We start from the raw sequence: 8,267 nt of genomic DNA on the forward strand, positions 1-8,267 counted from the left end.
TCTATTGCAGGGTATACCATTCCTAGATGTGGGCTACAATGCTGGCCAAAACTGCACTTTCATTGCATCCCTCCCTAAACATTCACTGGCGTAGTCACTCTTCTTGTACAACAAATACTGCTACTGGTCACTCTAAAATGGTTCAACGATTTTCTGAACCAACTGTACAAACTGTCAAAGTATTGTATTCTACCACTGATCACTTTAGTTCTGCTTGATACTTTGCACATTGTCTCACAGTTGTCACTGGGTGGTACCACCGCACTACAGTTCACTAACATTACGAAATGTCCTTCCATACCTATTTGTCATTTCCTTGTTTACGATGATACTAATGCAGCGTGTTATACCGGAGACAAATTCCTTGTGTGTTCTACATATTTGGCCAATAAAGATGATTCTGATTCTGATCTATTGCAGTGGAATAATAATGCGCCGGGTACCTGTTAGAGGAATCTATGAGCAAAATTGTATCATGTTTAAAGTTTCATTTAATCTGGGCACATCGTATCCAGCACCCCCAAATGCCTGTGCACAAAGGTGGAGGGCTGTTTAAGTCCACAAGTAGCACGTCGATGCAGGTGGGCGATCATGGGGGACAGGGCGAAACTCGGTCACAAAAGGGAAATTAATAATTTGGGAACAGCGGTTGGACAATAAAAGACGAGTTGAGAACACCCGTCGCGCCCAGGCGACATTGGCCATCCGCAAAGTCTGCAACATGTCAATTCGATGTAGACCAGACAGAAAAGGCGCCAACGTAATGGTGGTTCAATGTTTAAATCAGGTAACCAATCACTACCGAGGGGCCGGACTGGGGGTGCGGTATGCAAATATCGGGGCAGTGTTTTCCTTGAATGTTATAATAAAAGTCTGAATTGGTGACAAGGGAGCTCGAGTGTGTGATCGCGGAGCAACTAAACCGTCGTTCGCTCTCAGAGATCCGCTCCCGCCGATATTGAAGACAATTTTCCTGTGTGCCGAGTTATTTCTTTAACTTTGTCCGAGAAAATCTCTGACAGTACCCTTCATAAGTCACCTTCGCATGTGTAAGGAAAAGCATCCTGCTTTGATGGTCTCTGCTGCTGCTAAGGCGCCTGTATCCCCACGACCCACCGCTGTCTCACCTTTTGCTGCCCCACCCACCGCTGCCCATCCCTCTGCTTCCCCACCCTCTGCTTGACCTTCTACCGCTGGACCTTCTACTGCTACGCCACCTGCTGATGCACCACTGTCTGTGCTGCCTGATGTGGCTGCATCATCCATTGCCCCATCTGTTGCCCCACTCTCCACTGCACCTCTTGCTACTGCGCCATGTGCTGCTGCATCCTCTGTTCTGCCTGTTTCTGCCCCACACAGTGCCTCGCCACCTAGAGTGCCCATACCGCAAGGTGAACGGATGAAAAAAATCTGTCATCGACAGATTACTCAAAAATGTTCCATCTGTCGTATTATGTTCAATAAGAAAAACATTAAAAGGCATATTGAAAGAAAGCACACTAAAAGGCAAAAGGATGTGACGGCAATGCACCACGTCGAGAATGAGTGCATTGATCCCATTAATGAAATATATGCTGTTTCAAAGTCTCACTGTGGTACTTGTAGTGGTATTTTGCAAATGCCCTTTTTTTAACCTTAACTGATGATTTACATTGTATATTGAGGAATGTTATTAGCTACCAACAGAAAAATATGTAACTTGTTTATCAAGCTTTATCATTTCTAAATGGTTTAAACGGAACTGGCATTTGATGCCTATTTGAATTCACAAAATGACCACACAGGCCACTTATGCAATTTCCACAAAATTGTCAATAGGATGTACTCAACGGCAAACCAGGATATTTTAAACATGAGTGCCTGAAGGTGCCTGTCTACTTGGACACAGAGGAACACCGGGATGTCCTTTGTAGACATCTGAGGGGCATCGTGGATCGAGAAGGAACTCCCAACAACATTGTGAATGAGGTGGACTTTTTGATGGATGTTCTATTCCCAGAGATAATGTTATCCCCAGTTGCTCCACACCTTCCAAATAGATACAAAAATATAGATTTTTTTGTATTTGTAGATAGAAATATTTTAGAAAATATTCACACAATGTACAAATCCTTTTCTCTTAAAAGGCTATTTATGGTCTCGCCATGACCCACAAGGTCTCAGTGACACATGCCGAATACTTATTTATTGTTGGACAAACGTTACACACAAAGTAAGAGTAATCTGTCTAATTCTCTTTCAACTAAAATGCAATTAAATCCTTACTCCCTTTCTCGTGTCCCAAATAATACATTTCAAAACATTTCAGTTTCTGTTGTATTTCATGTTTTACAACCTTATTTGAGTGAAAGATATGAATTCGAGCAGAGGATCGAAAAGGAGTTGTGACAACAAGGGAAGTGAGTGCGTGAGCAATAAAGTGCTTTTTCAAAAATACTTTTTGTGTTTTATTTTTGAATCCTACAGTGCTTTATAAATGGACATGGATCATTTAGGGAATATACTGTAGGTATACATTTTGGCAGGGATACAGAATCTGGTTTTATTTTATCTATTTTTTGTTAAACTTAAGAACAGTTCCATCAAGCTTGATACATGCTGGTTTGAAGTTGTGTGATATTAATATTTTCAGAATTTGTTTTATTTATTATAATGCATAAAAAGCCAGGTGTTTTGTAATTATTGTAATATATTAAAACCTTATGAATTATTGATTCTACTCGTCACACCTGTTATGTTAACCACGGAGTCTAAGAGCTACTAATTTTAGTTGTACAGTATTGCAAAGTCGGTCAACAAGTAAGTCAAAGTAATTCTATCTCAAATGAGTTTGATAAAAAAATATTAATAATCTTAAATAAATTTTTAAAGAAAGATAAAATAATTTAAATTCCCTATTACAATTAATGAACATTTCACTTTAATTTGCAGTCGTATATACTTTGGGACTTTATTTTGAAAATCCATTTGTCTATACTTACCACAGCCACACCGGCGTTTGTCTACCATTGCCTGAAGCTACCTCCTCCGAGTGTGCAGCTGGATACGATTGGAGTCAATGCGTGTATTGATGACGTACATGATGACGTTGGATGCCCGTGAAACGGAAACCACGTGACTGATTCAGGAAAATATTCGTTTGGTTTGAGTGTATTTCGACATAAAAGCGACAAATAATTATTTAACTTCCTTATTTCACATTTTCACTTGTTGCACAAGCACAACATAGACAAAGTAACACAGAACAATTCATGTTAAATCGCTCTTCAAAAATATAGATTTTTTGGATTCAGAGCATGATTCACACCCCACCATTTTTGTGCATGCACTAAGCATGTTATGCATTTTTCTGTCCACATAACGGCGTAGTCGAGGAATCTTGAAACCCTTTGTGTATGAAATATAGTACAGTAAATATTCTCTAGTACGGACTCGTGTTTGCACTGTCCAATTTGTCCTGAGAACAGAAATTCCTCATTTGGGAAATGAGCATGGTACATGTCCTTTATGAACCTGCAAATATGTTGACAAAATGCACGTGTAACAACACAATCAATAAAATACAAAAATATACTGTCGAAAAAAAGTTTATATAACAAAAACTGCAATACAGGCGTATCCCAAAAAAATCACAACAGTAAAATACGACTGTTTATTTTTTCTGTCTTGGAGAAAAAATGTGTAGTGTATTTTGCATTGTTTTGTTGGATGCATTCTTTGGTTTATGACAATGTTTGCCTGCGTGTCATACAGTTTTCTTGCTAGTTGCAAGTAATTGTCCCTTTGATCACTGATGTCTGGTAATTCTTGTGCATACTGAAGGATTTTTGTTGCTATTTGTATTGCTTCCTTGCTGGATAGTGGCTTGTCATCAGGAGTTGAGTCGATGCCTTCTTTTTTAGAGTTTCGTAAATTTGCGTCTTTCCGACTCCAAGTGTCTGCTGGATCTTTTTAACTTTGTGTCCAGCCTGCTCAAACGGATGCATTTCACTCGCTCCGCTCCAGTCGTTACAGTTCTACGTTTCGATGCGATGATCTACACGACGTAAGTGAATAAAGTTAAAATCTTTCACAATTACAGTAAAACGCACAGCAATAAAAACTCACTTACACGTCGTCGTTTAGGATCTGATGATTGAAAAACACGAAGCGAAAACTTGTTTCAGCGTTGTGTCTTTTCCGTCGCATCGGGTGGGCGTTCCGTGTATTTAAGCTCCCACGGCATTACACCTCCATCCGGGTTACGGGTAGTGGAATTTCCGCTTATGCAAGTTCCGGTAACGCGTAATATTGTAGTCAAAATGTTAATGCATAGGTTTTTATTCCGGGTGAAGGATATTCCTTTCCATCGAATTCCGGGGATGGGAATATTTATTCTACTGTATTTACCTGCAGGGTTTGACTGCTTTCTGGGGCTTCATTTTGCCATCACTATCTGAACGGGAGATGTTACTCAGCCACTTCACTTGCCTTTTTTTTATTCATTCATTCATTTTCCGAACCGCTTAATCCTCACTAGAGTCGCGGGGGATGCTGGAGCCTATCCCAGCCGTCGTCGGTCAGTAGGCGGGTGACACCCTGAACCAGTTGCCAGCCAATCGCAGGGCACACAGAGACGAACAACGATGCACACTCACACCTATGGTTAATTTAGCGTGTTCAATCAGCCTGCCATGCATGTTTTTGGAACGTGGGAGAAACCGGAGTACCCAGAGAACCCACGCAGGCACGGGGGAGAACATGCAAACTCCACACAGGGAGGCCGAAGCTGGAATTGAACCTCTGCACTGTGAAGTCGACCTGCTAACCACTGGACTACCGGGCCGCCGTTTTTTTTTTTTTTTTAACATTTCTTCTGCCTATTCGTAAGCAGAAAGAAGTATCGATCTTTTTCTGTCTTGGCATTGTTATAACATGGGGAGCGAGTAAAAAAATACAAAGCGGAACGCACATTTTCTCATTCTGATTGCTGTTCTACTTAGCATCGGCAATCTTCTAATTACGGCAGCTCAACGTGTCATTATAGCTGTCATTTTGGAGATTCAAGGGGGGGGGGGACAACAACATTGCCATATATTGACAAGAATATTCACCCAAAATCCATTAAATCACCTGTTCTTTTCAACTATCGTAAACAGAATGGGAAAATGTGATTTATTGACTTTTGTTGAATACTTTTGTCAATTTGTGACAATTTTTGTCAAGAAAAGGTTTCCTACTTCGCCATTATGACAGATGTGATGAAACTTTGAACTGTAGTAGTTGACTACAATTGCCAACAACTAAAGCAACCGGAATATCTATCTATCTATCTATCTATCTATCTATCTATCTATCTATCTATCTATCTATCTATCTATCTATCTATCTATCTATCTATCTATCTATCTATCTATCTATCTATCTATCTATCTATCTATCTATCTATCTATCTATCTATCTATCTATCTATCTATCTATCTATCTATCTATCTATCTATCTATCTATCTATCTATCTATCTATCTATCTATCTATCTATCTATCATTCATTATATTTATTGATTTATTTCTTTGTTGTGGGTGAATATTTCGTCACAGAAATGTCTCCGAATCCTTCAAAAGAGAGATACTGTATCAGTATATTTTTTGGATGTGGTCAGTTGTCAGCCTGGAAAATGTAATTTCTGGACGGTCCCACGTTGCCATTTTTTCCCAACCGGCAAAACGACGTCATTTGAAAGCGACTTAACGGCCATCCAGCCAAAGATTCTTCATGTAGGAAACAGTCCACTTTCCATGCTAACGTTGCGGCCATATTGGCAAGGACGACTCTCCCCTATAAACGACATGGACATTGAGAATATACATCGTAACTCGGTCATTGTCCCAACCAGTTTTCACGAGGTTTACTTGTTTAACAATGCCGAAACGGCCACTATTCTTACGGAACAACAAAAAAATACATATTTATTATTATTATTATTGTTTTAGTTATTACCATGATATTGGTGTGTGCTTCTTCAAGCGTTTTTACAGTAGCCGTCAAGCATTGTACGCAAGCGTATGCAGTACAATCTGTCGGGATCCTTGTTCTCATCATTGTTTCGCTGACGTTGGCCCCTTCTTGCTTAGCGTCACTGTAGGCATGTATCTTGTAGTGATGGGAATTCCGGCTCCTTTTAGAGAGCCGGCTCTTTTGGATCGGCTCCCTAAAAAGAGCCGGCCCTTTCGGCTCCCAAATGGCTCCTCAGATTTTTTGTTGCTTAAATTAATTTAATACCAAAAATAACGTAATATCATGTGTAAAATGAAGTACTAATGCAAAAAATGGACATTTTATCAAATATTTATTATTTATATGGCTTTATTTATATTCTTCTGAACATACTTGTTAAGGAATTATTCCGCTAGAAGTAGTAGTAGAACATTGTTGAGGAATTTCATCTTGCTAAGAGAACTATTGATACTTGTCTCTGTCCTGAACATCTGCTGTAGTACTTAAAACAAAGAATGTACTGTGATGTTTAGAGCCTATTTCCCTTTGGTTAATTAACAGCCACCCAAGGGGTTTCTTGCCTCCACCACCTCATAAAAGTCCCTGAAGGCTGTCAAGTGCCCTCAAAGAGGAACCCTAATCTCAAGATCTGTGACCAGCAGCAGTGGTCTATACTTTGTCATCATATCAAGATCGAACTTTGCTTGATCTTCCTTATCTCTGCTTTTTACTTGGTTATGGTGTTGTTCCTTCCTGTTGGTTGTGTTTGTTCAGACACTGAAAGAAACAATGTACAATGCGGTTGAAGGTATTTCCTGCTCACTGTTATTACAATCAACTTTAGTGCCCTCAACCCCCACCACTTCTGGGGCCCCCCTCCACGGAACATGTTTTAGAGGAGCTGTTATCTCAGGTATCTGTGTTCCTGCCATCGCACCAAATGGGGGGTAGTGGTGGTCTGGTCTCACCTCACTGCTACTGGCTTCCTCCGGCCACACCAGGTCAGATGACATGTTACTTTCTTTGTTTCTGGATTTGCATGAGAGGCGTACCTCCCCGCCTCTCATTATCATATCGTCTCTATATAATCTCATGTTTCTTCGGGGCTTCCTGATGAAATCTGAGACTCACAGGAGCCCGAATCGATTCGTGTTGCGTTGTGATAAACTGAAGAAAAGACTACGTGGTGTTGGGTCTTCTTCCACCTTATAGAGAGATAAAAGAACCTGTAACCAAGGAAGGGCCAAGAGCAAATTGACAGCTCCCATTCCTCAACAATACTCAACATGGAGTGCTACAAAAATAAAAACAAAGTACAAAGACCCATCTCAAAACAAGGTCGTCAAAAAGTTCCAATCTCTGAATGTGTATATTTATAAGCTTTTAACTATTTACAGTAAAACAACATAAGTAAGCTTTGAATACCACACAACAAATTATAAATTAAAATTTGTAAAACAAAAAGAAAAAAAGCAGCATCCAGGTAAAGGTTTTAGCTTGTCTTTAGCGAAGATTGGCATGAAAAAAACCCAAGTGCCTCAGCTTTGAGGGGTTGATCCTCTTTCTCCTCTCTGTTAATATTTGCCCTGTTTTGGAGAAGATTCTCTCTGAGGGGACAGATGTTGCAACAACACACAGCCAACACAAAATGGATGAAAATCCCTTGCAATCATTGCACCCAGTTCCTCATCAATTGTGTTCTGTTTTGCTGGTTTTATAGCTTTTTGCATAAAGTGGCTCATAGAGCTCTGGGTTGTACATCTAGGCAGTTGTGACATTGCAGCAGCAGCAACAGTTGCAGACACACTAGCACCTTCATTAATAGCTGGTTCCCTTGCTTGTCTTTTCTCTTCAAATTGTACTGCTGGGTGGATATTTCTGATGTGCATGTGCAGGTTATTTGTGGAGCCTGATCTATGGGATGTTTTAACGTTGCACAGTCCACACGCTGCCTTTGAACTATCAATTAAATTGAAATGAGTCCATATTTCACTGCGTTTCCTATCCATTTTCTCACCTTTCCACTGTGTTGTTTTTTTTCACTAACTAGCTCTCTCGTCTCCTCGTCTGTCTTGTTCGCGAGCTGCTCAGTGTGCTGTTGTGTGTGTCTCTTCTCTAACCCCGCCCCCTTCTCTAAACTGCAGTGCGCGCGCGTGTGTGTGTGTGTGTGTGCGTGAGTGCGTGCGGGCGTGCGTAACCCTCCCCTTCCGGGCGTGCGTAACCCTCCCCTTCCGGCTCCCCAATGAGGTGGGAGCCGGCTCCCATCGTTCACTTCAAAGAGCCGGCTCTCG

This window comes from Hippocampus zosterae, unplaced genomic scaffold (genome assembly GCF_025434085.1).
Source record: "Hippocampus zosterae strain Florida unplaced genomic scaffold, ASM2543408v3 HiC_scaffold_22, whole genome shotgun sequence".
Classification (NCBI taxonomy): Eukaryota; Metazoa; Chordata; class Actinopteri; order Syngnathiformes; family Syngnathidae; genus Hippocampus; species Hippocampus zosterae.